The sequence below is a fragment of the Triturus cristatus genome, chromosome 2_1, assembly GCF_964204655.1.
Source record: "Triturus cristatus chromosome 2_1, aTriCri1.1, whole genome shotgun sequence".
NCBI classification, from domain to species: domain Eukaryota; kingdom Metazoa; phylum Chordata; class Amphibia; order Caudata; family Salamandridae; genus Triturus; species Triturus cristatus.
In genome coordinates this window covers 367,717,750-367,741,071 of record NC_140581.1, presented here as the reverse complement: position 1 = coordinate 367,741,071, position 23,322 = coordinate 367,717,750, and the positions used below count along the sequence as shown (strand labels likewise).

At 42.8% G+C, this 23,322-nt stretch overlaps 1 protein-coding gene across 4 annotated transcripts in view; it reads right to left on the bottom strand.

Annotated features, from left to right (window-relative positions):
* The window catches only part of DDX4 (DEAD-box helicase 4), a 1,682,862-nt gene that overhangs the window by 1,633,740 nt on the left and 25,800 nt on the right, over window positions 1-23,322 (bottom strand). The gene's annotated exons all lie outside the window — the stretch shown is intronic.

The window sequence follows — 23,322 nt, the reverse complement described above, 5'->3', positions numbered from 1 at the left end:
CGAGCCTCTCTGTATTCAAGGCGCGAGGCAGAAGAGTGCCAAGTGAGGACTCCATGATTAACGTCTTCTTGCTGCTGCTCCCCACAATATTTACGGTTTAAGTGTAGCTTTCGTTCAGTATCCCCCAAAAATATTAAGTATTTTTTTTTTTTTATCAGAACCCAGGACTTTTGCCTTTTCTATGCGCTTTAAATAACAGGTAATACCATGCAGCAATGTAATGGTATTCACGAAAAGGTTAGGTGTTACAAATAACACTTTCCAGTCTCAATAATGCCTCTCCCCACCCCGCAATCACAAATGCAGAATGGAGCTACACTACCGAGCACAAGTGAGCTCTACAAACAAACACCAGGGATTGCATATTTCATACATTCCATTCCACAGATGAGTCCCTTGTAATCAATTTCCCACTTGAACAAGAGGCCTAACCATAACACATCCCCTCTCTGCATATAAATACATTACTATACCAAAGAAATGACGGGAAAAGGAAAGAAGGATAACACGATCTAGAAATTAAATAAAAGGAGGTGAAGAAAAGTCCTTAAAATGGTATCATAAAGTAAATACAGGAGACTTAATCCTATGAAAACAAATCAAGCACATGCAATGTTTAATCCCAATTAGACATTTCCTAAAAGACGTTTTCATCCACTGCCATTTATACCATCAGACCACCGAACAGAGATATCCTTCCTCTTATCAAAAACAACGCACTAAACAGCCCAACCAATCTCAACATACGCTACACGTCAAACTCCATCAAAACCACAGTTTTTTACCTCATCTTGGTTTACATACCTTTCCTCACCAGTCTAGGTTTCTTTACCACATCACCAATGCATCATTCCACCACTTTGGCTCCGAGACGTCTATCGTACCACATCTTGTCTATTGACTGGTGTTTGTTTATTTTGATTGCAACGTATTTTCCGAGATTTCAATCAACTGACTTGGAACCAGCTGACCGCTCTGACTCACAAACTGCGACATTTCTCTCGCATTGATTGTGGTGGTGTGCCCACAATACCAGACTGATCTGTTAATCATCGGTGCATCTACGAACTGTATTGTATTCTCTACAATCAATCACATATTAAATGAAAAAAGAAAAAAAAAAAAAAAAAAAAGTCGGTCAGCATCGCTATAGAAAATCTATTCGATTTCCAATTATGATGGTTCTCAACATAGCTTGCGTGTAAATGTATCAATAACGAACTCAAACAGAACCTGAGCCTCATCTAACATCTCATCCCTTACCATAGCCTACCTGATTGTGCAATCCACCAATATTAATATGGATCTTTCTGTAGGATGGGATTCAAATTATCAACACCTAGCTCGCAACATAGGTCCTCAGGAGCCTCTACAAGGGGCATTCATCCCTTGCAATTTTGCTTGTTACTGCGGATACACTAATTAACATAATCTTTTGTCCACCATTCAATCCATCTTCGGCCCAATTTCTCCTCAGACAGCACTTGTATTTACACTCTTCGTAGAGCCAAACATAAAAAAAAAAATCTCTCTTGCTCCAATATATGGAAATAAGACCAACTTTTATTGACTGTCCATCATTATGCATCACCCTCTAGCATTATACCTCCTAAACAGCCAGTTCACACACCCATATAATGGGCAGACCATTTACAATTTGTTTTGGGCCATCCCAGGCAAGTACATGAAAAGTTAAATCTCTCAAACCTCCAGCAATCTATATATTTATTTAATGAGTGGTAGCGCTTTCACCCCTTACAACAAAATATGGTAACTATCAGTTGATGCGATGTGTTAACCACAAAACGTAAACTCCATATGAAAAACTAGAAATGTTGAATTGCCCCCTACAGGCCAGTGCCTTCTGCTGTAGGTTTCCTTCATAACAATTTCTCATTTGTTCAATTTTACAGTATGAATTGCTGCAAGCTCAGTGCACAATGAAATATAATTATGTAGGCTCAGTTGTTGGTTGTGACCAGAAGGGTCTGAGGGACATTTCGGTATACAACTAGTGTAAATCAACAAAACAATTACAGATGAAAACTTAACCACAGTTCTATTTTCCCTGATTTCTTTTTACAAGATTTTTAAAAAATTTGCCACTTAGTTTCTTTGTGAAAATGAAAAATGTCCTTGCTATCGGAACGGAAAGTTTCATTTCTATTCCAGACTTGGAGGTGAGGATTCTGCTATTCTTTCTTCCTTTTATTGCACAGCAGCCATGTCAACTATCAACAATAACAAGCCAAAAACTGCCATGAAGTATAACCCTTGTCAGTTGCCCTCTTTCTTCCTGCGACCAAGCAGACAGTGGAAGTTCCTCACTCGTGTTTGGAAGAACCCGTTCCTGTAATTTAGAGAGCGCTGATTAACGCAGGAAAACATATTCCCAAACGCTGACAGCAGGTGAAATCCAATCAAACAACCATGATGCCTTACAATACAGCCAATCGTTATATAGAGTTCAAACAAACTCAGAAAGCTTTACTTACTCCAACAAGTAGGTCCAATAACCCTGACGGGTCTACATTCATGAGAGGGTGGGCTAATCCTCGCCTCAGAGTCCTTAACAGAATTTAAACTTTCCACTTCATAGTTAGGACATTTTTCATTCAATGTCAGGACCCGGGCGGGAGGATTATGCTGATTGTATGACAGAGGCGCGCATGGCTACACAACGCGTGCCTCTACCACACAGATCAAACCACGCATTCCTTTACCACGCATGCCTTTACCATGCAATTTATTGTAAAGGCATGAAAGGTAAAAGGTTATCCGTGATTAAGGTCACCACTACTCCAACACCACTCCCTCTGCCCTAAGCTACAAACCCCCTACCGGGTCACCACCCCGCCCGAGGCCCAAAACCTGAAACTACCCATTCTCCTCTCCCTGCCCTGAGGCCTAAAAGCCTGCCCCTTAACAATCCCTACCCGGACTCCCTCCCACCCAGTGCTGTCCCTAACCCTTAAAATACACTACCCAGACCCCATCCCACCCTCGACCTGTCCCTAAAACTACCCCAACGCCTTCCACTTCCCTTAAGCCTAAACGAATACCTAATAAAAAAAAAATTTAAAAAAAACACCCGACCCCCCCAGCCCTAAAAACGACCGCACCCTAAAAATTACTCAAACTACCCATTCCCCTCACCCTGCCCTGAAGCCTAAATCCCTGCCCCTTGACATACACTATCCCCAATTTTAAAAAAACTCTCAACCCCTAAGCCCTAAAAACTACCCGATCCCCCGAGCCCTAAAAACTACCCGACCCTGCCCCAACAACTACCCTGACCCCACAGCCTGATAACTACCCCTCAACCCTTACAAGTTAACGCCCCAAAACTCGGCCCCACCCCCACTTACCTCGCCAGATCCTCCCCCGATCCTTCCTGCTTCGGACTGGCAGCAGCTACACCGCACACTGCCTAAACCACGCATAGTTGAGGCATATGCGTGGCTAAGGCAAGTCATGTTGGAACACGAGTGGCTGAGTCTGCGGTGTTCCAACTGTTTGCCCTTGGCAATGCCAACTGCGCTGAGATGTGCAGGTCCTTGCTAATCAAGATGGACACCAAGCTAGGGGAATTCGCTACCTCAGAGGCGGAACAAGTGGCGCATGGGGGGGGCTCCTTGGCAACCCATTCGTCAAGGAGCTCTGCAAGTTAGTCTCCACATTCAACTCACACAAGGCTCAATCCACGGTCAAGCACATTTTCAATGCACATGTTTTCTCCAGGGCTGGCTGTGGTAGGGGGCACTCGGCTGGCCATTCCCAGTATTACGTTTTCGGCAGAGGCCAATCGTCTCAGCAAGGGCTTCGGGGGATTCTAGCCCACAAGAGGGTAGTTGTGCTAGAGCAGGATTTTCTGTTGAAAATCTATTGGTTTTTTTTAAGCTCTGGTTTGTCTATTTGTCATAATTAAATTTACTAATCATTAATTATTAATTATTGGTTTTGTGTAAGTGTTTTTACTTATCAACATGTACGTATTAACAAAAGAGAACTACACGTGGGGACGCGTATGTGATGCCTATTAATAATAATGTGCACGTTTAAATGTTGCGGAGTGCTGTTTATTTTAAAGCACAAAACGCTTTCGAATTAATGCTTTTCTGTGTTGCAAAGGCTAGATAATTACATACACATAAGGGTATTAGTGGGGTTAACACTGTTTAATCACTATGCTGTGGTAACGTTGTTTTTGTCTCTTTCAATTAAGATGGTCTATTGTGGCCTAGCAGAAAATGGCTGCCGTTTGCAGCCTGGCCTCGAGTGAGTGATTTGTGATGAGAGGGCCTTGCTGAATATGGTCGAGTCATCTGACCACAGTCCTTGCCTGGTTAAAACTTTCCGTGAGGACAGCAGCAGTTCTGGGCGAGTTTCCAGATGTATCTGAACAGCCTTGGAAGACAAAGGAGCCATAACGAATGAACTCTAAGCTCATTGTGTCATCGCCGAGGAAATGTGGATGTTAAAGGATACTTTTTATTTTTGGTTCCTGTCCTGTCTTTTTATTTTTGTGATTTTCCTGAGCGGAGATTTTCCAAATGTAGCGATGCTACATCCTTTCCTTCTCGCTTTGCTCAGAGGTTCAGCGGACGCGATGAATACTTTGTTTCTTTCCTTTGTTCAAAATACTATAAAAATTGTTAGCCTAGAGAGGGTCTTTGCCACTTTGCCATTTTCTTCCCAAACCTGCGTTGGTGAGGATCTACGCTGTGAGGACGGCGACTCGAGAGACTTTACTGAGAGACCTGTCCTGACCCATTCTGACATTTAGCTAGAATAGGTAATTATGAGAAAAATGATTTATTCCGATTGATTTTCTTTGACTAATTTGAGATAAAGCATTACAATTTTGAATACGGTGTTGGTTATTATTTCTTGTCAATTATTGAGTACTCTATTTTGATTATTGTTGTATAGATTTAGATCATGTTTCAGGACAGTTTCAATAACCAGGTCTTATCGACCTCGATATAGATGCAGGGTGTTTAGTAGTTTTCTTTCCACAGGTTCAGTGCTGGTAGAGTATTTGAGCGTATGTTAGTGAAATGGGCCCTAGTGTATGATGAGTGTATGTGCGTGTAACTGTGAAATTACTCTATCCGTGGAAGTAAGGATATTATATGCACCCAGATGTCTATCAATTTCCTGGTAGCAGAGGATGGTTATTGATGATTGTCTTGATCTGATTAGATTGCTTGTACATTAGCTTATTGATTATTGATTGATGTTGATATATGTACTAATACTATATGTTGGAGTCGTCATGTTGAGTTATATGTAGTGCTTCTGGAACTTGGGAGCTAGTAGCAGTTCCGTAGTAGGGCAGAGGGAAGTATATACTGCTCTCGGGAAAGACGGGATTGTAGGAAAAAAACGTGTGACAATTGAAGTTGCACGTCACATTGTCTGAGTTCGGAATCAGTGACATGGTTGTATGTTACTATTAGATATATTTCTGGTAAATAAGGAGTGCGTATGGTAGTGAAGGTTATCTGTGAAACTCTGGTCTTAAGTCCCAAGGATCCGTAAGGTTCACCGTTAAAGCTTATCGCGGGAGAAGTAATAGGTATTCTCTGAGCTTGTTTGAGGAACTGGGCAGAGGTAAGCTGCTTGGTTGACGTGTTATAATTCTGTAGTGGGACAGATTGTTCGCTGTTCTCGGGAAGCAGGATTCTGTGTGTATGTACTATATTTTCTTGTATGAATGTGCGTGAATGCTTATACATTTAGTTGATTGTAAGACTCTTTGGACAGGTCCTAGAGGAAACAGTTAAGGAATGTATGAAAGCCCGTTGATTCTTGTGAAATAGATGATGTTTACTATTCTGTGGTTAGCGAAGCAGACAATGGAGATATTTATATGTTGTAACTAATAGATTTTGTAGAAATTTGACACGAAGTCTGCGAGATTTTGTAAAGGAGGGGTAGACGAGTGACAGGAGACAGGAGACAGGCGACTGCAGCGACTGCTGACGTCAAACAGACCGCGCTCTGATTGGATATTAGATCAGAATAGTGTTCGCGCTGGGATTGGTGCGTTGGTGTGAGCCGCGCAAGGATTGGAAGAGCTATTCTAGTGACATAGACGCTCCAGGATTGGTGCGTTAGTGTGAGTCGCGCTGTTATTGGTTGAAAAATCGTATTGTATATTTATAATACGGAAGGGATTAGAAAGTTTTGGTAAACGCTAAAATGTATTACCAAGAAGAGAAAAAGAAAAAAACATTCTTTGGAAAAATCAAAAGGTGGTTCGACAAGGATAAAGATGTTAAGACGAGAGAGGGTGAATTGTTACCTCCAGCGAAAACACCTGCATCCTTCATGGCTGCGAGATATGGGTATCATACCTGTATATGGTTGGAGAATTGGGTTAGGTATACCAAAGAGGATGGAGTTCTAGCATTTCCAGAACATGGTTCATTTAATCTGGCCGTGTTGAGAAATTTACGGGAAAAAATGTTATGTCTTGACCCAAAACCAAGGCCGACACAGTTTGAGGCTTTAGTGGAATGGGAAGAGGAAGTACATGAGCGAGAAAAGCAGAGGTCTGGAGGACATTACAGGTACATGTTCGGGAGGAGACATGATCGTGAAACTCATCATGATCGAATGAAAAGATGGCGAGATGCTAGTATGTCAGAGGGATTATATCCTATGAGAACAGTTGAAGGGGGAGCAGAAAGGGTTCCTGAGGCAGAAGTGAGAAGATATGGAGTTAATGAATATGAGGATGAGGTCTTGAATGACATGATTTACAAGAGACCACCTCCATATAGACCAGAACCAGACGAGAGTACACCAGTTGTTTCTCCGATAAGAGATACAGTGCGTATCATTGAGACAGAAAACGTGACACCTGAGTTAAGAAGTGGTAATCCTTTCAGGGAGAGAGAGAATCGAGGTGGTGACGAAAATACAAGAGAACTAGCCAGAACTACAACAGAGCTGACTGAAAAGATTAGGGAGTTAACAAAGAATCTAGAAGCTGTTACGGTGCCTGTAACCATAGGTCCGGTTATGCCTGTGTTTGACAAGCAGAGGACAGGTGAAAACGGTTTGGTGATTCCATATGTTGGGAATAAGTTAACAAGTTTAGCTGGTCCCTCAGGAGATTCAGGAAGGAGGACAGAAAGTAGTGATCTGAGACAATCCAGACATGACACATGTAGTGAAGGACTGGATACTAGTGAAGCTAGTTGTTCAGGGATGCCGATTTTAGAACCGCAAAAGAAAGTGGTTCCAGTGAGAAAAACTACTGAAATAACAGCTGAAGATTTGAATGATTGGATGAAAGTTCTTCAGAAGAGGGATAAAGATTCACAAGCAATTGATGTGGCTAGGTTACGTGTAGAATTAGAAGAGCTTGTTGCAGGGACAGTTCCAACAGAAATTCTTAAAAACCATCATGAAGGTGAGCTGTTTATGTGTAAAAATATCACCTGGAGAGCGAGAAATACACATGACAGGTTAAGAGCAATAGCGAATGAACAGGGAGTTGACATTGATAAGGTGAAAGCTTTGCAAAAAAAACTTACAGGATGGATTTTACAGACAAGGATATTGAAAATTTGAATGGTACTGGTAGAACAGGACAGATTAAAGAAATGGTCGCATTATTGCGAAGATGGGGTGATGTAGAAAAGTGGAAGGATAGGTGGTACAAGAAAAGAGAAGAATCCAGAGATAGAACTTATTCAGCATTTCCTGTGAGAGAAAAGGAGAAACCAGTGGATAATTATCCTATGAGAGAAATACCTGGAGGAGGATATGTACATGTTCCATGGACCAGACAGGATATTTTATCATTTACGAATGATTTCCCTCGATTGAGAGAAAAGCCCGTCGAGTGGTATAGGCAGGTAGATAGGTTTGTGAAATTGTCAAAAGTGCTGTGGATTGACCTGAATAGTCTGTTTGGTATAATTGTTCCAGCAGATTTGTGGACTGAGTGTAAAATAGTTGTGAGTTGGCCTACTGAGGAATATCCAAGAGATCAGAGAACAGGAGCACCAGATCCAGAGGTAATGAGAAAGTATGATCAGGTGATGGTATACCTGAAGAGTAAAGTACCTGCAAAAGAGACAGACTGGGTTAAAATAGATCGAACACAACAGGAAGCAAAAGAATCAGTTCATGCTTTTTACGAGAGGCTGATACTGGCATTTAAACAATTCAGTGGAGATGAACACCTGAGTGACAAAGATTTGAGTCATTTTGTATACAGATTTGTATATGGCCTGAGACCTGAGATTAGTGAGAGAATTCGTGAGCAAACAGTGGATTGGCAGAGTAAGAAAATAGATGAGATTCTGAGACATGCAAAATACTTCAGTGAGGAAATTGAAGCAAAACAGAGAAAGCTGAAAGAGAAAGCAATGTGGGCACAAGTGAAGGTTGCGGAAAGACAGGAAGCACAGTTAGTGGAACAGGCGAATAATGCAGGAAATAATGCAGGGAATAGACCTAGATATGCAGGAAAAGGAAAGGGGAATCTTGAGGAAGCTAAAAAAAAAAGTTCCCATGTCACAACTGTGGCCAACTGGGACATTGGAGATCTGAGTGTACCAATCCACCATTAGTGAATAATGAGGGAAAATCCTTAAATCAACAGGTGCAGAACGAAGGAAATAATCAACAGCAGCAACAAGAGAAAGTTGTGAGACAGCAGAGTCAAGAGCCAAAACCGCCCTTGCCGCAGAATAGAGGGTCACAAAAGTATAATCAGGATTCAGGATTCTACAATGATGAACAGGTAAACAAACCAAGGCGTTCTAACCAGGTACAACAGTACTTGTTAAAGAATGAAGGGAGTGAGTCCGAGGGTGATTATTGACGGTGCCGAAGAGAGGAGGAAGAGTGCATACTTGGTGCAACTCTAGAAATAGACCAGGCAGGACCATTTGTAGATGGGAAAATAAATGAAGAAAGTGTTACTTTTTTAGTAGACACAGGTGCAACGAGATCAACTGTCAGGTCAACAGATATTAGAAATCTTCCTCTCTCGGATGAAGCAATCCAAGTAGTTGGTGTAGCCAATACACAAATCGGGACACGTCTTACTGAACCAGTAAGAGTACAAATAGGGAAATTTTCAGACATGCACAGATTTATTGTCTGTGACACTAGTCCAGTGAACCTGTTAGGTAGGGATCTATTGTGCAAGATGAACTGCACAATTTTTTGTACACCGGATGGAATAGCTTTTGAGACACCAGATGAGGATGTTTTGTACCGAATGACTCTAGGAAATAGAGAGAGTGAAATGGTTGGTGCATTTGCAGTGTTTGATCCGGAGGATTTGCCTCAAGAGCTGAGAGACACAGTGAAAAGAAAAGGTTGGGATTTTACTGGAGAGGATGTGGGATTGATGAATAATGTAGATCCTGTGAAAATTTCAGTGAAAGAGTGAATTACGTATCCTAACATTCCTCAGTACAAAATGACACCAGAAATAATTGAAGGAATAACTCCTATAATTGAGAAAATGATTCAGCAGGGAGTTCTGAGAGAACTACTGAGTAGTCCGTGTAATTCACCGATAATGGGACTAAAAAAGCCAAATGGGAAATTTAGGATTGTACAAGATTTGAGAAAGGTTAACCAAATTGTGGTGGCATGTTGTCCTATTGTGCCAAATCCATCAGTGATTTTGTATCAGATTCCACATGATGCTGAGTGGTATACAGTGATTGATTTGTGTCATGCGTTCTTTTCAATTCCATTGCATCATGACAGCCAGCCGATTTTTGCATTTAGGTTTGGCCAGCGTATTTTAGCATGGTGTCGTATCCCACAGGGGTATACAGAGAGTCCTTCGATATTCAATCAGTTATTGAAAAAATCATTGCAGAGCTTGATCATGCCTGAAAACTCCGTACTAGTGCAGTATATTGATGACCTACTTGTGGCATCAAAGACACGTGAAGCTTGTGAAGTAGATATTATAGCTTTACTGAATCATCTGGCAGATGGGAGGGTTAAAAGTATCTCCAGCCAAATTGCAATTCTGCAAGAAAGAGGTGCATTATCTTGGACACAATATTGAAAAAGGTCTGAGAAAGGTGACTGATGACAGGATCAAAATCATCAGGGGAATGAAAGCTCCAAAGACCCAGAGGGAAGTGAGAATGTTCCTGGGTATGGTGGGTTATTGTCGTCAGTGGATAATTAATTTTTCTCTGATAGCAAAGCCACTGATTAAACTGACAAAAAGTGAGATGACAGACCCATTGGAACTAGATGGAGAACAAATGGCAGCATTTGAAGAACTGAAAAGTAGAATGTGTGAGGCCCCAGCTTTGGGTATGCCTGACTATGAAAAGGAGTTTGAGTTGTACTGCAGTGAGAGAAATGGATGTGCACTTTCAGTGTTAATTCAGAAGCACGGACAGCTGAGGAGGCCTATTGCGTACTTCTCATCGACACTTGACCCTGTAGCTGTAGGTTTACCATGTTGTTTGAAATCTGTGGCTGCAACATGCAGAAGCCTGGAACAGAGTGAGGGAATCATAATGGGATATCCTGTAAGGGTATTCGTACCTCATAATGTGGCAATTCTTTTGACAAGAAGCAGGACTCCGTACATGTCACATAGTCGGCTGACTAAATATGAGAAAGTGATTCTGGGAGCATCAAATGTGACTCGAGAGATGTGTGAATGTGAATCCAGCGACATTGTTGCCGGATATTGAAAATGTGGGTGTGAAAACAGAAGATGATCACAATTGTTTGGATGTGCTTGATTACTGTACAAAACCGAGACCAGACATAAGGGATCTTCCTTTGCGTGAGAGTGATCATGTGTTTGTGGATGGATCATGCCTGAGGAATGATGAGGGTGTGCTATGTGCAGCATATGCAGTGTGCAAAGTTTCAGAGGTTATGGAAGCATCACCATTGAAAGGAGTGAAATCTGCGCAAGTTGCTGAATTAGTGGCATTAACAAAAGCTTGTGAAATTGGGAAAGATTTGAGAACGACTGTGATGACTGATAGTCAGTATGGATTTGGAGTTGTGCATGATTTTGGCCAACTTTGGCTACAAAGAGGTTTTTTGACGTCGAGTGGGACTCCAATAAAGAATGCTGAAGTGATTGGGAAATTACTTGAGGCGATACAGTTGCCTAAAGAGTTAGCAGTTGTGAAGTGTGCTGCTCATGGACAAGGAGATGATTTTGTGACAGTTGGAAATCGATATGCCAATGACATTGCTCAATATTGTGCCAAAAACAATCAATCTATTAATTGGGAACGAGAGGGTGAAATGTCTTTGTTCTGTGATGTTTACTAATGTCTTAGAGACATGGGATGAAGTGAAACAGTTGCAGGATGAGGCAGGAAAGGAAGAGAAGAAAGACTGGATTAAGGCAGGTTGTGCCCCAAGAGAAACAGACCATGCTTGGGTCTATAGAGATGGCAGACCAGTAATGCCGAACTCCATGCTGTCGACAATGGCAAGAATGTATCATGGCCAGGGACATTTGGGAAGGGATGCGATGATCAGGTCGTTTAAGCAGACCTGGTACAATGCAAAGTTCAGGACAATTGCAGAAAGCATCTGTCAAAGACGTTTGATTTGCCAGCAATTTAACACTGGGAAAAAGACAGTGGTGAGTCTGGGAACAATAGGCAGAGAAGGAGGTCCTTTTACAAGAATGCAGATTGATTTCATTGAAATGCCCCAAGTGAACAGACTGAGGTATGTTCTAGTGGTGGTCTGTTTGTTTTCAAGATGGGTGGAGGCCTATCCGACTAGGAGAAATGATGGAATAACAGTGGCAAAGTTACTGTTAAGAGAATAGATTCCTAGGTACGGGTTTCCAGTAACGATTGAGTCTGATAGAGGTGGACACTTATATAATGAACTCATGAGTTTGATTTGTGAAGCATTAAGCATACAGCAGAAGCTACATTGTGCATACAGGCCAGCGGCTTCTGGAGTCGTGGAGCAGATGAATGGCACAATTAAAAACCGAATTGGTAAGATGTGTTTAGCCACTGGAATGAAATGGCCAGATATCTTGCCTCTAGTGCTGATGACTATTAGGTCTACTCCAGATAGAACTACTGGTTTAAGTCCGCACGAAATAATAATGGGACGTGCAATGCGACATGCATATGTACCTGTCAATAAGTTGATGACAATAACTGATGACATGATTTTGGATTACTGTAAAGGCCTGGCTGACGCAGTTCATTCTGTGTTTCACCAGGTTGGAGAAGAAGCTACCACACTTGAGAAGAAGCAAGCTCATGATCTGAGTCCAGGGGACTGGGTGAGGATTAAGGTGCACAGAAGAAGAAATTGCTTGGTTCCAAGGTGGGGAAGGCCGAGACAAGTCATTCTAACTACGACAACTGCAGTAAAGTGTGCTGGAGTGAAAAACTGGGTACATGCGAGTCATACTCTGAGAGTTCCAAACCCAAAGGATGGGACTGGTAAGGAGGATTTTGAAGAGTCAGATTCCAGTGATGATGAAGATACAGAACCAGTGAGAAAAGAAGCAGAAAAGGCTTCAAGAGAAGCATTGAGAGTTTCAGAAAGGAGATCAGATTCTGTGAGAGAGCCTGAGGTTCCAAAAAGCAGTGAAAAAAAAAGAAGAGAAAAGAGCAATTCCACAGAGACTACTCCTGAATCAGAAGAGGAGGAGATTGAAGAACCACTTGAGATTGTACCTGAAGAAGCAGGGTTAGAAGAAGATAGAGAGGGACAGATTGCGGAAGACCCCCGAGGAGGTGTAGGGAACATTCTTGACAAGCTAGGTGAAGGGACAAGTAGACAGCAAGAAGATTGCGTGTCGGAGACCCGAGGAGGGACAGAAGTAGGGAAGTCTCAAACAGTGGTGAAAAAGACTGTGGAGCAAAAGAAAACTGCTGAAGAATCAGAGGCATTTGAAACAGAATCGGATGAAAGTGAAAATGAGAAATCAGAGGGTCGAGTTCTGAGAAAGAGAACTTGGATTGGAGAGAGGAATAATACAGAAACAAGACCGAAAAAGGTTGTAAGAGGAGATCTTTGGCCTAATAACAGAATAAAAAGGCTGAGATATAGATTGATAAGAGCAAATAACTCGAAAGCTGAACAAGTGAATGAGGTGTCGAGTCAAAATCCACCAAGAGGTGAAAAGAGAAAAGTGTCAAAAGAACCAGAAGAGATCAAGAGGATAAGAAAACCTAACCAGAAGTATAGGTCGCCGGAATGGACGTACGTGGCACTGTCTGAAGGTGAAGAGGCAGAAAGTCAAGGAAATCCAGAGGAGACCGTACGAGAAGTAGTTGAGGAAGATACTGGTGAAATCCTGAAAGTAATCTTGACTGACATTGATGAAAAGTCAGATACTGAGGATATCGTTGGAGATCTAATACAATTTGATGTTGAAGAAAATGAAGTAAAGAGTGATGAATATCCAAATTGAGTGAACAAAGGAAATCACTTGGAGAAAGTGAAAAGAAGAAGAAAATTGAAATTGATTGTTCGAAGTAATCCAGAATTTTAGAGTCTCAAGTAGTGGAGTAGTAGAGGCTAAGTCAAAAGACACGGTCAAAGTAGTAAAATGGTTAACATAGAGAATAATCAAAGTAGATGTGCCTTCTTAAGAAGATGGTGTAAAATGTGCTGCTGCTGTACTGGATTATTAATGCTACTATGGGGCGTTTTAGCTTTATTAGTTACTTTTAGAGTTACAATAGGTACATTTGAGATACATACAGAGAATGTGTCAAATACAGAGAAGAGTTCACAAAAAGTAGTTCCAACTAGAATTAGTAATACTTACATAAAGGTAGGTCAATTAATGATTTTTCTAGTAATGTTTTTTCAAAGCTGTTGTACGAATATGTGAATATGTGAAGATAATGGAAGTTAGGGATTGCTATGTTTGTATGCAATTACCTGCATCCGTTTCAGAGGGTGTTACTTATCATTTACCAGCTACGTATGGAATTTCTTGTAGTGTATTAAGTAGTGTTTTTTATTTGTTAGGGAAAATAGATTATAAGATGTCTAACAACGATAGTATTTTTGGGCACTTGCCAATGAACAAAGAGCTGAATCCAGCTAAAGAAGCTAACATTTTTGGTGAGATTTTTATTGAAAAAGAAGAATTAACATTAGATTACATTTTTAAGAATAATTTAACTTGCAGTCTGAAAGAAGAGGAGAAAGCTTTCCTAAATATGGTGGAGGAGAGGAGATTGAACATGCATGAGAAAGCAGGGAAATATAAAGTGAGTGAGACAATTTGGGACATTGAGATGGGAAAAGAATTGAGAAATGGGGCTAGTAGATGCACCACAGAAGGGTAAGCTGTGCATTACAAGAAGGAAATCCCAATATGATACATATTTTGTTGGGACTAGTGAATGTCATGATACATACTTCATTGCAAAGGATGGGGTTTCAGAGGAGGAGAAGATACAATTTTCCCAGGAGTGTACTATGTTTGTGGGAACAAGGCTTATTACAAGTTGCCTGACCATTGGTATGGCACGTGTTATGTGGGCCTGGTCTTTCCAAAGATCTTTCATATAGATAGAATAGAAGATGTAGAACATATTAATTTACTAATGCGTTTTAAGAGAGAAACTTGGTCTGAAATAGTAGGTGACATTTTTGGAGCTTTAATTCCAGCAGTGGGAATTTCTTTGAATGCTTATGGAATTCGGAAACTGTCAACAGTGGTGGATCGCTTATCGACAAATACCGCTGGAGGGTTTCTTTTGGTGAATACGGAATGGATTGCCGTACGTGCCATGTCTATGCAAAATCGACTTGCCCTTGATATTCTATTGGCCAAGGAGGGTGGAGTCTGTGGAATGCTGAAAGTTCAACATTGTTGCACTTACATTCCTGACGAAAGCAAAGACCTGAAGGTCTATATCAAAAATATTACTGATTTGCATGAAGAATTAGTACCACTTGAAGCTGAAAGTATTTGGACTAAATTAGCTAATAAGGTGATAGCTGTTAAGAGTTTTATTGCAAAAATAGGTGGTACTATTATAGGTAAGATATGGTTTCCTTTAACTTGTATAATTGTTGCTTTATTGATACTTAGATTGGTGTGTTTGTGTTGTAAAAACAGGGGAGGAAAAAATAAATTAATTAAAAGAAATAATGAGAAGAGAAATAAAAGGTTGAAAAGAGAACCACAAGAAATTGAATTAGAAGAATTGAGGGAGAGTGTCTACTTAGAAACAAAGAGGAATGATGAAAGAGTGTCTGGTGTGTAGTGTAGTGTAAGGAGAAAAAGACATTTCCAATTTCTCCTAAAATGGGACTAAATTTCACTACATTTTTTTTGGGTTATTTGGTGATAAAATCACCATAGGGGCGATTGCTAGAGCAGGATTTTCTGTTGAAAATCTATTGGTTTTTTTTAAGCTCTATTGTCTATTTGTCATAATTAAATTTACTAATCATTAATTATTGGTTTTGTGCAAGTGTTTTTACTTATCAACATGTACGTATTAACAAAAGAGAACTACACGTGGGGATGCGTATGTGATGCCTATTAATAATAATGTGCACGTTTAAATGTTGCGGAGTGCTGTTTATTTTAAAGCACAAAACGCTTTCGAATTAATGCTTTTCTGTGTTGCAAAGGCTAGATAATTACATACACATAAGGGTATTAGTGGGGTTAACACTGTTTAATCACTATGCTGTGGTAACGTTGTTTTTGTCTCTTTCAATTAAGATGGTCTATTGTGGCCTAGCAGAAAATGGCTGCCGTTTGCAGCCTGGCCTCGAGTGAGTGATTTGTGATGAGAGGGCCTTGCTGAATATGGTCGAGTCATCTGACCACAGTCCTTGCCTGGTTAAAACTTTCCGTGAGGACAGCAGCAGTTCTGGGCGAGTTTCCAGATGTATCTGAACAGCCTTGGAAGACAAAGGAGCCATAACGAATGAACTCTAAGCTCATTGTGTCATCGCCGAGGAAATGTGGATGTTAAAGGATACCTTTTATTTTTGGTTCCTGTCCTGTCTTTTTATTTTTGCGATTTTCCTGAGCGGAGATTTTCCAAATGTAGCGATGCTACATCCTTTCCTTCTCGCTTTGCTCAGAGGTTCAGCGGACGCGATGAATACTTTGTTTCTTTCCTTTGTTCAAAATACTATAAAAATTGTGAGCCTAGAGAGGGTCTTTGCCACTTTGCCATTTTCTTCCCAAACCTGCGTTGGTGAGGATCTACGCTGTGAGGACGGCGACTCGAGAGACTTTACTGAGAGACCTGTCCTGACCCATTCTGACATTTAGCTAGAATAGGTAATTATGAGAAAAATGATTTATTCTGATTGATTTTCTTTGACTAATTTTAGATAAAGCATTATAATTTTGAATACGGTGTTGGTTATTATTTCTTGTCAATTATTGAGTACTCTATTTTGATTATTGTTGTATAGATTTAGATCATGTTTCAGGACAGTTTCAATAACCAGGTCTTATCAACCTCGATATAGATGCAGGGTGTTTAGGAGTTTTCTTTCCACAGGTTCAGTGCTGGTAGAGTATTTGAGCGTATGTTAGTGAAATGGGCCCTAGTGTATGATGAGTGTATGTGCGTGTAACTGTGAAATTACTCTATCCGTGGAAGTAAGGATATTATATGCACCCAGATCTATCAGTTGCACCCCAGAGGTCACTGTAACCTCCCCCACAGGGTATGAAAAAACTCCAATTCACGGAGTGAGTTTTCCTTTCATCCCCTGCATTTGCTTGGGGGGTGGCCTCGCTCGATTCTGACAATTGGAGGACGCTCACGTCAGACACCTTAGTACTACAAACAATACAGGGGTTCTACATAGAGTTCGAAGAGTCCCCTTTTCAGCTTGCCGCCACCCCCCTCCCCCTCCTTTCCCATCCCTTTTTCTGGGCAGGAAATCGGTCTTATTCAACAAGAAATTCAGGAACTTCTGGCCAAAGGGTCAATTTGTCCTTCTGATACCCACCCCTCAGGATTTATAAGCAATCTGTTTCTGGCCCAGAAACAAGCCGGCTGTCATTGCCCGGTGATCAATCTCCAGGAGTTTGAGTGGCTGGTATCCCACTACTTCAAGATGAAGGGCATCCACCTTCTTCGCGATCACTTCAAACCAACAACCGGTTGGCCAAGTTGGACCTCAAAGATGCGTATCTCAAGGTGCGCATTTTTCCACCGCATCAGCGTTTCCTCCATTTCCAATGGCAGGGCCAAACTTCCGAGTTCACTTCTTTACCTTTTCAGCTTGTATTCGTCCCTTGGTGTTTCATCAAGGTTCTGCAACCAGTGACAGAACGTTTGAGGGCATCCGGTACACGTATGATTGCGTGCCTGGACGATATGCTACTGATGGACCAATGCCCACGTGCTCTGTCCCGCCAACTACAAATGGCAGGGAATCTTGCAGTACCTTGGGTTTCTTATCAACCAAGCAAAGTCTAGACCCTTCGTGCTTCACCACCTTTCTGGGGTTTGTGATTAATTCCAGGGTGGCTACGCGAAGCCTTCCTTCCAGAAAATTAGCCAAAATCGGATATGAGGTGAAGAGGACACTGATAACAGAGAACTTCTCTCAGCCAGATAGACTGGGTGGTGGGCCTGTTGTCTTCCTCCAGACTATTTTTCCAAGACCTCTCCATTTCAGAGCCTCACACACTGCCAGTGTATTTCCCTGTTTGATAAGGCCAGGGAGGAGCTTTAATGGCAGCTCTCCCACATGAAGGTATGTAAAAGTCACAACATCTTTGGGTCGCAACTGGACCTGGTAAGAGTCCGCGGTTCCGGTTGGGGGGCTCATTGTGGACAATTCACCACCAGCGGAGCACAGTCCGCCGCAGAACAGTCCCTGCACATCAACTGCCTGGGATTGATGGCAGGCTCCTTTGCGGTCAAATGTTGGACATAGGGCAGAGTGAAACCGTGCGTCCTGCTGAAGATGGACAATGTAGCAGCAGTCTGCTATAACAATCATCCGGGGAGGTCCGGGTTGGCGGGTGGGGGTGTGGGGGAAGAGTGGGCAGTGGTGCAGGGAGAACAGTCCAATGCCTCTCGGATTTGGCCAAGAATTTCTTTAGAGTAGTGCCTCGAGCACCATGTTTTAGTGACGGCGGAACCCCACTGTGGGTCAGCCAACCAAGTGGTGGACTAACACTCCTGCCATCTACGGTACTCGAGCCAGTGGAGGCTTCTTCCAACGATATTTCAGGTCCTTTCCCCCCCTCTGGGGGCTGTTCACGATCAACCTATTGCGTCCCGTCTCGATCACCAGCTTCCCAGGTACTTCAGCTTGAGACCGGACCCAGGAGCAGTGGCGACCGATGCATTCCTCCATAATAGGTCACTGGAACAGAGGTATGCCTTTCCCCCATTCGCCATGATCATGCAGCTGATGACTCCGGTGCGCAGGCAGAAGGGGCACGTGGTGTTGATCACCCCACTGTGGAAGTGGGAAGCATGGTTTCCAGTTCTAATGGAAATTTCCTGGGCTTCTCCAACCCATCTATACCAGTATCCTCATCTTCTGAGCACTCCATCAGGATGATTACAAATCAACATGGCAAGTCCCTGACCTATCGAGAGACGCTGCAGATCTCTCTCGAACTTGGGCAGACTGTACCAGCAAAAAGGTATGTATGGTTCAGTCTGGTCTCGATGGTGGGTTGTTTTCTACAAAGGAGCCTGGATCCCGTGGGGGCAGATATTGTCCACGTATCTAACTTCTTAGCCTCTTTAGTATTTATTTAGTGTTTCATAAAGCGCAAACGTGACCAGTTAGGGTGTCAGAGCGCTTAACAGAGATACAGTGGTCACAAATGCAACCAGTAGCAAGCAACATAAACTTACACATGAAGAATAATATAAAACAGTATAAAACAGTGGACAGTAAAAGTTCAGTACTTACAATAATATCGGCGACTGACTGAGTCTTTTGATGGTAAAAGATAATTTGACGTATTCAGAGTTCAAAGTTTAGCTGAGCGCTCTTCTCAGTAGCTTAACGAAATAGGGGACCCAGGAAAAAGTGTGTAGATCCAAATACGCATCGATTCAGGAAGTCAGAGGGGCCCTCTGATTATAAATCTGTAGCAAACAGAAAGATGAATTGATTGACAGACAAATAAGTGGATTTTTTGTAAAAAGTTATGGTAGGAATTTCCCCATTAGGAAGAACTTGGCCTCCTTCTTGAATTATGAATAGAATTGGATTATTCTAATGTTTGGCGGTAGCGAGTTCCAGATTCTGGGTGCAGTGCCTGAGAAAGCTGTTGTAGGTTTTCTTCTTCTGGAAGAGCGGCAGTTTCAGCACAAGATCTTTGCCTGAGGAGTACCTGCCTCTTCCATATATCATCACTTTCTGGCCAAGGTATGCCAGTTTTTTTTTTTCTTGAATAAAAGAGTAGCTCCTTATGTGCGATGCAGGTCACTTTGTACTCTGGCTTCGTATGGTAGCCAGTTCAGAGCTTTTAAGTGCAGAGTGAGGAGAAAATGTTCTAGATTCAGTTAGGAGTCTTGCAGCTGCGTTGAGACAGGCTTTTAGCAGAGCTGTTGAGATCTTGGGCAGGCCAGATAAGAGTTGAAAATCCGTATTCGATACTCGCGATGACCATCACCTGAACCGCCATTTGAGGTCTAACGTTTCTAGGAATGGTTTCAGTTTTCTAAGACAACTTAGGTGGTACTGGGCGTTTTTTGCCAACAAGTTGATATGGTTTTACATGTTCAGGTTCTTGTCCAACGTGATTCCTAGTGATTTGGCTGAGTCCACAAAGATAGGTATGCAGTTAAGCGCGGTGATCAGTGTGGTCTATTCCTTTATTTCAGAAGAGATTTTGGGGGGGGGGGGGGGGGAGGGTGGATAAATAAGAATTCATTTTTTGCTCGTTTAGTTTAAGCTGATTACTTGTTAGCTATTGAATGGTCATCTTTACCACCTCATTCATTGACTTGATCTCCTACAGTGACAAGACTAATGTAAATCTGTGTATCATCAGCATACATATGAAACAAGAGGTTAGTGTGCCGTAGACTCTCAGCCAGAGGTTCCATGTAGATGTTAAAGAGCGTTGGGGAAAGAGTTGATACTTGCGGTACACCAATCGTAATACAGGACAGCAATGATAGCTTTTGATTAACTAAAAATCTTTGTGATCTATTCTCCAAGAAAGATTTAAACCATTCGAGGACAGTTCCCGACAACCCACCCTGCTTCAGAGTCGATCCAGCAATTTATCATATTTTACGCTGTTGAACACAGATGAAAGGTCCAGAAGAATTAAAAGACTAGCTTTGTCTAGGTCTAGAGCTTCAGGTCGCCACTGATACTAAAATTGAACTCCCTTGCATCCTGAAGAAGCGCTTTGGATCTCCCTGAGGCCACATACAGCACGAAACATGTGGACCGTTATATATGTTCGAGACATATATCCAGCTACAGAGGGACATAATATCCCCTAGAGCAGCACCACACACTGTTTTAACAAGGACAGAGGGATAACCCTAATAAATAGTACCCACTCTCCCTCCAGTCATTTTTTAACACACCACTTTAGACTTCACTGCCACTTACACCCACGCACCCAAACGGCTTCTCATCAAAAGATCTCCGATAAAGAGACCCTTCGGGGGACCCATAGGGCATTGCAGCGCCGGCCGGACGAGGAGCAAAGCCCAAATGATGAAGCAGGACATCCGTCATGGTGTGGGAGGGCATTAGGATGAGGACACACTGTCCCAAACATATAGAGTAGCACACGACAAAAAAGTCTTCCACTTTCTTCCTCTACAAGGAACAGTGACTCCCTTTATTTACTACTGAAAATATTTGGGTCAGCCGTGTTCAATGTCGTTTTTTTTATGATGGGGATCACTTGCCCAGTTTGCAGGCAGCCTGGTATGGATCCTTGAGACAGAGAGGCATTGATTATTAGTGGCAGGAGGAATGGCCTACTGATCAGTCAGTACATTTAGATACGCGATTTCGACGGTCCATATAGTGATTGCAGGTTTACCAGTGGGAGACGATCCTCTGCTTAAGAAACTGCATCATTAGATTATCCTTACCTACTGAACTTAGACACTTTGTCTTCTGGGACATGAATAACGTTTTAAATCTCCTGTCGTTATCGCACACTGGGAGGAGGATCTTCAATGCCCCCCTCACAGAAACTGAGTGGGGCAGGATACTGGAGGGTCCAATAGGTGTCCCACGTAGCATGCAGTTCCGGATCATACAATACTTCATTAGGCAGAGGGAATACCTCATGCCAGCGCAAATATACAAATACTATGCTGATGAGTCCACCGCCTGCCCACGCTGTCGATGCAGACTTGCTGCATATACTGTGGAACTGTCCGAAACTGGGAGAGTACTGGGAGTCTGTAGTGACAGCACTAAGTTGCTACACGAGCCGTACCATTTCCCTAACCTGGGAGACCTGCATCTTGCACCTGTACGCAAACAACAAACGTTTGTGAGCTACCTATCGGTTTCTGGCGCTAGGGCTGATCACTGCAAAGAGACTGATGATGAAGCGTTGGCGCTCGGCGGAACCCCCGGCGGTGCAGGCCTGGAAGCGCTCACTGCAGATCTGGGCTGCGGCAGAAAGCATAGCGCTGCACAGGGAAGACGCACCGAGTCTCTGGAAGATCCCAATTGCAGGAAACTGGGACGCAATACTACGGGAACTCCTGAACAATGATTAGGCCCCAGAGCCAGACGTTGGCCCTACAGCAGGCGAATAGCAATGGAGCCCCCTCACAGGTAACATGTAACCTAACACATTCAGCGACACGCGCAATGGTTACGTGCTGCACCTACACAGACACACGCCAACTTAACTAGAGCGCGGTGCCCCCGCACTCCCTGTAACACGCAAACTACCCCTCAAGTGCTGCTGCAGTAAGATGATCTACAATCCAGCGCCCCATAAGCGCTCTGCCCACCCATGCCCCCCACCTTCTAATTTGTAGTTACCCTGACTCCTCCACCACTTAACGCCCCCCCTAGCAGCACCAGCATACGGAAGGAGCGAGAATGCACTTCACGGGAAAATTAACCACCCTCTGGCATGACCCGCAAAGTGCAGGGCACACACCGCTGAGCACGCTCCTGTGCCCTAGCCCATAATTATCAAGTAGCTGGTACAGTCACCCATCTTCCTCGGCCAGGCAGAAGCAACAACTGCCACCTCAACGCCTTTAGCTTGAGCTGCGCAGGTCAGAACGATAAACAGTGACTGAATCCCACAGCATGCAGGGGGGGTGAGGGGAGAGGTAAGCACCACTGGTCTGATAGTTTGTCATCAATGTTGTACTAAAAATGTGTTTACAGCATTAACGGTTTACTTTTGAAATCACAATGGCTGGTACTCCAGATGTATTACGACATCCCAGCAGCCGAAGTGTCCCACTATTTGTACAGCTGCCTTATTATCCCGATGACAAAGTATTGTACTCCCCTCCATTAGCAGGTACTGTGTATGTCAGATTTGAACAATTGTGAAATGCTGTGGACTGTATTAAAATATTGTCTCAGGAAAATACAGTAAAACAGATTTAAACTGAAGAATTCTCCTGTCCTCATGGGCACGTAACAGATCTAGCCAAGAAACAGTTATCGGCTAAACCAGCCATTCTGCTGTGCTCGATTTCATGCTGAAGGGTGTCAGATGTTAGAAACCTAGATATTACAGGAAAATCTTTTATTTCGGACAGAGTGACCTTCCACGTGGCAAGATGAACTAAGTCATTCCCGGGTGAATTCCTATCCGGCATTCCCGGATGTACCCAAATTGTGTGTTGTCAGGTGCATCAAATCCGATGAGACTAGGACGACAGAGCTTCTGCCCTATTGAGAGAAGCAACTGTTGATTGTTTTAAGGAAGCCTTTCCGAGCAGTGTCATCACCGACTATCGCGAGATGGGTGCAGTGAATCATGCAGGAAGCAGGGATTGACAGCAAGGCTTTTGATTTACAATCCGCTCCAAGGTCGATGGCCTCAAAAACCATTGCCTTAGGAGCCCACTTGGGAGGATATTCTGAATGTAGCGGACTGGTCTTCTAATTCTACCTCCACAAGGTTTTATTTCAAGCTAGACTCCTCCAAGGCTGCCCTGGAGGTGGATAAGCTTTAAACTAGCATAATGGGAAACCATGCCCCCACCTCTCCATAGATGTGAACGCCCATGGAGTATTGCCGCAGGGACGAGCAGGGACGCACACGCTGTGTGCTCACTGTTTCAGTGCTTTTATGTGGACACATAAAGGAACTTAGCCACATCAATCACATTGCCAGACACCTAGCCCTTCTCCGTGCCTATGTTATTT